This window comes from Crocodylus porosus, unplaced genomic scaffold, assembly GCF_001723895.1.
Source record: "Crocodylus porosus isolate Cpor-Errol unplaced genomic scaffold, CroPor_comp1, whole genome shotgun sequence".
NCBI classification, from domain to species: domain Eukaryota; kingdom Metazoa; phylum Chordata; order Crocodylia; family Crocodylidae; genus Crocodylus; species Crocodylus porosus.
Window position 1 is genome coordinate 137,516,964 of NW_017728906.1, and position 7,445 is coordinate 137,524,408.

Sequence of the window (7,445 nt, forward strand, 5' to 3'; positions counted from 1 at the left end):
AGAAGTGGGCTGGACCGGGCCTTTATAAACTGCCCCTTCAGCAGCGGACCTAGCCGGTCCCCTCTAGAAGCCACAGGCGGAGCAGAAGCAGCAGCAGCAGCAGCAGCAGCAGCAGCAGCAGCAGCTCTGTGGGAGAGCTGAGCAGCAGAGTCGATGGTGGTGGCCTGACCGGCTGCAATGATGTGAGGGGAGAGAGAGAACCTGGATAGAGGTATGAGAAAGAGCCAGCATTGAGCGGAGCTGGGTTTATAAGCTCAGGGCTTGTGATTGTGTTGTAAGTCGGTAGGCTTCTGGTGTTTGAGTTATAGCCGTTTGGCTCCCAATTCAGTTATTGCTATACCGGAGGACCGGGTGAGGCTGTAGGGGTGTGAGGAGGCCTCACAGGAGCTCCCCAATAACCTGGGGGTCCCAGGTACCCAGTAGTGGCATGGTGAGTGGTGCCAGTGGGGCACAGCTGTTGGTGCCGGAGAGGCGCGGTGTGCGGGGTTTCAGACGCCAGCCCATGAGGGCGGTATTTACCCGGTGGGGCAAGCGACCCAGGAAAGGGTCAAGGGGCCAGGCACGGCTGCGGCCACCTGAGCCCCAAGTGTGGGAAACACATGAGCAAGACCCCAGAGGGGGCAATGACCGTAGGAAGCGCGGGGGTAGAGCCCCAAAGAGGGCGGCAAGCATAAGGAGTGCGGTGTAGGCCCCAGAGTGGGCGAGGCCCCGGAGTGAGCGGCAAGCGTGAGAGGCATGGCAGAGACCCCGAGAGGGGTGGGAAAGCCCAGAGGTGGGTGAGAGGCCCCCCTGAGGGGGCGAGGTGCATAGAAAGAGTAAGACGGGCTCCAGTGGGGCATAGCCTGGGCGAGACAAACCCAGAGGTGCAAGACAAAGCAGGGTTGGGTGGGAGGCTAACCCAGAGGCACCAGGCAGGGCGCAGGGAGACAGAAAGACCAGATATCATCCACGAAGAACTGCAAGGCTTGGGGCATGCTAAAGGGGAGGTTGGAGGCATGCATCGCCCATAAGGCAGGGGGGCATTGGGGCACCCCAATTGGAATGGGGCATAGTGTGGAGTAGTGTCCAAGGCAAGACAAAGCAGCCTCCCTTACTGAACTTAGAACATCAAAGACGTGGTGGGCGAGTTGAAGGTGCTGAATCGCCTAACTGGACACGGCAGGGGGCGCTAGCGGGATCATGGCTGCCCCTGCACCCACTCCATGACAGTATCTATTTTTTCCATTTGTGAAGTAGTAATAATAGCTGATATTACTATTCTCGTTCAACCTGAATTGATTACTAGTTTTGGTCTCTCATTCTGCATTTTCTAGTGAATTAAGAATTCAACTGCAGGTCCACTGTTCACAGATGACCAGATGTCATATCTTGGAAAATGTCATGTGTAGAACTTTAAATCCAGGGAAATTTAGTATGCCTTACAATAGGGTGCCAGATCAAGTTATCACAACAGTTTTTCCTCAGTAATGACACATTTTCCAAAACTGGAATTTAAACATAAGTGCTTTAGTAAATCCTGAAGGTGAGAAAACTCAGATGGAAAATAACACTTCTTTTAAAAATATAAATGCAACTTAAAATCACACTGAAATAAAGTAATTCTGTATGTGATATTTTATTTTATCAGTAGTTCATCCTCCTCACTCTTCCCTCTACACGCATACTCCAGAATGTTAATTTTTCATCAAAACCATAGCTCAGTGTTAATGCTTCCTTTATATGCACACTTTTTCATGAATCTAACTTCCATAGTCAGGTTCTGAATTTCAAGGAGCTTGTTTGTCTCATTTTCCCAGCTGGGAAAACATTTCTCCATACTGCTGTGTACATTCAAATACTGCAATACAATCCATTTATTTTCTCAAAGTAGGATGGTGCATCATTGATTTAAGCCAGGTCCATCAACTCCAATATCCTGATATTTCAAAATAACCCCAGAAGACCCATAATGCATCTGTCAAATTTTGCACTTCTGTACATAAGAGGAAAATCTTTTCTAAAAAATTCAGAGCCTAATTTCTGCCCTGAAACTTGAGACTTGTACTTATTTTGCTTGTATAACCATATACTAATGGTTACAAAGTTAGTCAGACCTTTTCCAAAACCCAGATCAAATCCATGACCTCTTCCAATAGTATAGTCTCCAGGCTGGCTATATAAAGTATAAATAAGCAATCCACCCCCCCACCCAATTTGTCCAACATTGATTTATTTAGAATCTATCTTCTATCACCTGAATTACCTGTTCATGATAAATTGTTTGGCTTTATGGATGGGCTCATTACAATACTAAGGTATGTTGTTGTGTGTAAAATACATACTTTTAAAATATATTATGAAAACGGAGCTTAATAACCTGTTGCATAGCTTAAAACAATAAAAATGTGTCTTGCAAGATTGCCTAACTCCAATCCAGCTAATTGATGAGAACTCAAATTCTAACCCATTTGCTGCAAGCTTGCAATTAAGACTATATGTTTGTGGTCTGCATTGCTATTGCCCTACATACAGATGTATGCAGTTGTGTGTGTTTCTACATATGTCTATGGCACTTGAATAATTTAACAACACAAGATGCTTCATTATCATAATGCAGCAGGTTAGTGGTGGGAGGTGTTCTGAGACTGTCATCCTAGGCTGCATCTCCATGAGTGGGAATATGCAGTTTGCAGTGCCTCAAGGCCTTTTGAGGTGCTGCAAATCACACATGGTACTCATGAATTGGTTCTCCATGCTGCTTATTTGCAGCATGGCAGCAAAACTAGATACCATAAAATTCTAATGTCTAAAAAAACTATGGCAGAAACAAGCAGGGCTGTTCACATGGCTGCAGTGTGTGCCCTCTAAACCTGGAGCCCAGCCAGCCAGAGCCATATTCCAGCTCCTGGCCAGGCTCTATACACCTGGATTGCCACCACTGCTGTTCTGGGAGCCCCTCCAGGACCGCAGATAAGGATGCTGGGGCCAACCCAGGTTTTGGGCCCAGCCTTCCCTGCCTCACTTGGGGCAATTTGCTGCATGCCTAGGCATGCATGCAGGGGCATGCTTAGGGACAACTAGCAGAGGCACATAGGCGCTTTCTAGCTCATGGGGATGTTCCCCTAGAGTCATTTGTAATTTTGGCACATGCAGTTTGACAGCAGTTGCTTCATTGGGAATGGAAGGGAAATGATGTAAGCATGCTTGTAGGAACCGACAGTTCCTACCAAAAAGTCTGTATTCATCTTACCAGAGCATGCATGTTGAACATACAATAGCATAGCAAATTAGATGCATCCTGAAGCCAGATCTTCTTTCTCCAGGCTTTTTATATTCAGAATTACTAGTTCTATACCTGACACAATCATGTTTGATGTGTGGGTATATGCATATGTATATATGTGTGCGTGTTTTGGACATACACAAGGGCATGTGGGTATGTTCAGCTTGCACTTGGGTAATATAAACAGGAAAATAAAAAAATTAACCCCCCCCCCCAAACAAAACAAAATAAAAACAAAAAACACATGGGTAAGGACAGAGTGGCTGATTTTTGGGGGGGGGGGGGAAACCTACCCTAATGACACATGGAAAACCTACAGATTTTGAAAAGTAGGATTTATAGGAACTTGAATTCAAATCAACTGACCCTCAGGAACCTATCCTAATCAGTGGCTGACAGGTAACTTCTGAGGCACGAAAGAATGGATAAGTCAGTTTTAGCCAAGTAACTATGAAACACAAGAGGAAGGATACATTACCCTCTACCCTTGAGTTCATGCCTAAATTCCTTTGGGGAAAGGCTTTAGCTCCACACCACTCTTCAGCAATAGCCTACTGGATAGCTTAGGTTGCTGCCCACTCAGCATTTTGCCTTTTCTGAATTTCATACTTAGGAGTCATAATGATCCCCACAAGAGTTTAAGAGAACCAGAGCACATAACTCAGGGTTGAGAATTCCACTAAGCACAGGGTTCCAAACAGCTAAGCATTTCAACTTCTAAATTCCTGTTTGTAAATCTAAATCTTTTGTTGTTGGTTAGAGACTGTGAGCAATGTTTTAAGGTTATTCACCCAGCAAAGAAGAAACAATGAAAAGTGAGTAGTGGAAATGAATAGGGACTGGCTAAATGAAGAAAGTACCTTGTAAATAGCAACATGCTACAACTATCACTTGAACAATCTAAGGTTATCTTTTTACCGCCTATTGGAAAAGCTATAAAATGTCATCTTGAATTCATGCAACCAAACATTGCAATCCATCAACCAATTATATAGCTTTGCTGGCACTCTTTGGTCTACTGATTATACTGAAGTTGCAGCATCAACATGAAATGTAGTTTATTTGAAAAGACTGAACTGAGCTAACAGGTTATTTTCAATCAAGGAATGTAGGTTCCTGTTGCACCCATCTCTAAAATTACTAGCAAAGTCCCAAACGCATAAAAACAAACAGATAATCAATAGACTCCAGTGATCAGACTCTCCACAAATCACTATAATGAAAAGCAAATCATGAGAATAATACCACAGATGGAAAGTATGAGCCTCATGAAATTTAATGTTCTTCCTTCAGGTGTAGCCCTGGAGCAGTCATTGAATTCCAAACTTAGCATGATACCTGTTTTTGATTCAGCAAAATATTTATAGCATTTCCTATTGTGGTGACAAAGTAATCATTTGGAGATTTTTAAAAAAAAAAAAAATAGAAGCATGTAATTAAGCATCTAAATGCATGTTCAGGAAACTGCCTGGTTGGCCTCAATAAACTATCACTGTTTACCTCACTGGAAACTACCAAACACTTGGTAGTTGCAAAATCAGACATTCCTATTTAAGAATATAGTTTAATAATTATATTTTGGACAGATTTGTTCTCAGGCAACACTTTTTTTTTTGTGAACTTAACTTTGTTACTATTTACGTATAGAGATTTTCTAACTTTAACTATTGTAAATACTTATGAATAAGAAACATATCATCAACCCCTGATGTTTAGAGTTTGACAGAAAAACGGGTAGAAAAGTGGTACTGAGAGTTTACTGGGACCTGGAGAAGCAATGTGTCTGAGAAGCAGTCTTGGGGATGGGAGAAACAGAAACATTTGTAACAATTCAAGTTGTTTCATATGCCTTTGAGGAACATCAAGGGGTGAACTGGACAGAGGGGCATGCCTTTTGAAGTTCTCCAGAACTGGTAATAGTACTCCAAAACTAAACCTGATAGAAACAGATACTAATTACTTAGAGATATTTCAAAATGAAGCCCTTCCTGTTACATATGCATGCTCTATGGAGTGCAGTGGGGATCCCTAACCCCACCAGCATCCCAGAGTGGGGTGGGCTAAGAATGGAGCATTGTATCAATGAGTGCTCTCCTGTTTCTTCCGCCTCTGCTGTCTTCAAGTGCTCCCCTTTTCTCCACCAGAACTGGGTTCCCTATGCCTCTATATCAGAGCTGGGAATCTTATTCTTCATTACCTAACCCCTACATACCTTTCTGCATTTGGTCTTCCAGTTCCTGTGGAGAGATTCAGGATCTCCAGTCCTGATGGAGGTATGGATCCTCTGTTTTTCTGATTCAGGAATGAATGAAGGCACTCTGGGAGGGTGGTCATGGAGAGGACAGGGCGGCATTCACTGAAATTGGCTCCAACCCTGTGGTGGAGCAGTGAAGCAGCAGATTGCTGTAGGCCCTTGTGCCCCTGGGCTAGAGGACACGCCATTAAATGCAGCCATAGCGATTTTTGAACTGCTTGAATGGAGAAGAGAGGCTGGAGGCTGTAAATCCATCCATAGCTGAAACCTTTAAAGGTTTTTAAAGGCTTCAAAGTTGCCTTTATTCCTCCTCTCAGAAATTATAAAACAGCTCCCCTTTCATGTTATACAGAAAAATATTGTGTTTGCTTTGCTTTTACATATTATATATTACTGATTTTATAATCAGAACAGTTAATAGATTAAGAAGCAGCCTGTGACCAGCTGAGAGAGGGAGATGTGTGAGGACTAAAGGCATATGACTCAATAGGGCCCTGTACAGACATTTAGGGGTATTAGATTAAGTTAAAAATGGCCATTCAATCTAAGGTAAGCTGCGATGGTGAGACTAGTGGGCAGAGGGATTGGGGCACGGGGGGCAAGGAGGCATTGAGGTAAGGAGGGGTCCACAGGAGGATTAGGGGGTTAGGTGGGGTCTGTGGGATGGTTTGGGTGAGGTCAGGGGGGCAGGCAGCATGCTCAGGAGGGATTGGGGATTCTGGGAAAGTTTGGGGTCAGGGAGACTTGTGAGGTCCATGGAGGAAGTGAGTCTTTCTTCCCCACCCCATGGGATGAAGGTCTATTTTTAGCCTCCCTATCCCCAGATCAACAACCCCCCCCATTCAACTCCCTTCATACTACATGCCCCTCCCCAAATTACTTGCTTGGCCCTTGGAACTGTTGAGTGGCAGTAAAACTGGCACCAGGAGTGGTTTGTGGGACAGGGGTTTGGTAGGCTGGGGGGCTGGCTGGTCCACAGAGGGTGTTGTCCATTTGGGAGTGAGGGGATGCACCCAGTGAGGTACAAATGGTCCAGTGCCAGGGAGAGGATAGGAAAAGTGCAGCAGGGGTAGCAGCTAGGCTTTCCCATCCCTGGGGCAGCACTGGGAACTGTACAAAAATTCAAGACAATTAAATCAGTCCAGTAGTGGCCAATCTGAACTAAGCTGCTTGTACCTTGGAGGTAGGGTTAACTTAGATCAGAACAACCATTTTGAGACTGAACTAACCATCCTGAACTTCTGTATAGCTCACACTTAGATCCATTTAACTAGTGTAAGGTCTTCATGTAGGTGAAAAAACTTAAATTAGGTGGCCATTTTTAACCTGATGTAACCTCCCCCAACCTCCCGAATGTCTGTATGCAGCCTACATGAAACATTAAAAGTGCCATACCAAATCATACTAACAGTCCATCTAGCCTAGCATCCTGTCTCTGGGCCTTGTTATACAATAATTTTAGGTTGCTTCTGGAGCTCTTAGGCCTTGGAATGCATGCATGTTAACACCTTTTTATATGGCTTAAAGCAGGGGTTCCCAACCCCTGGGCTGTGGCCTGGTGCCAGGCTGGAACAAAGGAGGGCTGGCTGCCAGACCAGAAGTGACCATGGACCAGAAAATGTAGATTGGCAAACTGTGGACTGGAAGTCACCAGCATACTGTGGACTGACATCTAACCCTCTTTTGCATTGAGGGTAAAAAAAGGTTGGCTACCTGCCCACACTATGCCAGTCACTATTGGTCCACACTTTCCCAGTCGGCGGACACTTCCGGACTGTGGCTACATGGTCACTTCTGATTTTTAGTTTGCTGGTCCTTAGTCTAAAAAAGCTGGGAACCCCTAGCCTAAAGCACTTGTTATTGGACTTAATGTTACACCACTCCAGGGCAGGTTTCATAGATTTCATAGACATTAGGGCTGCAAGGGAC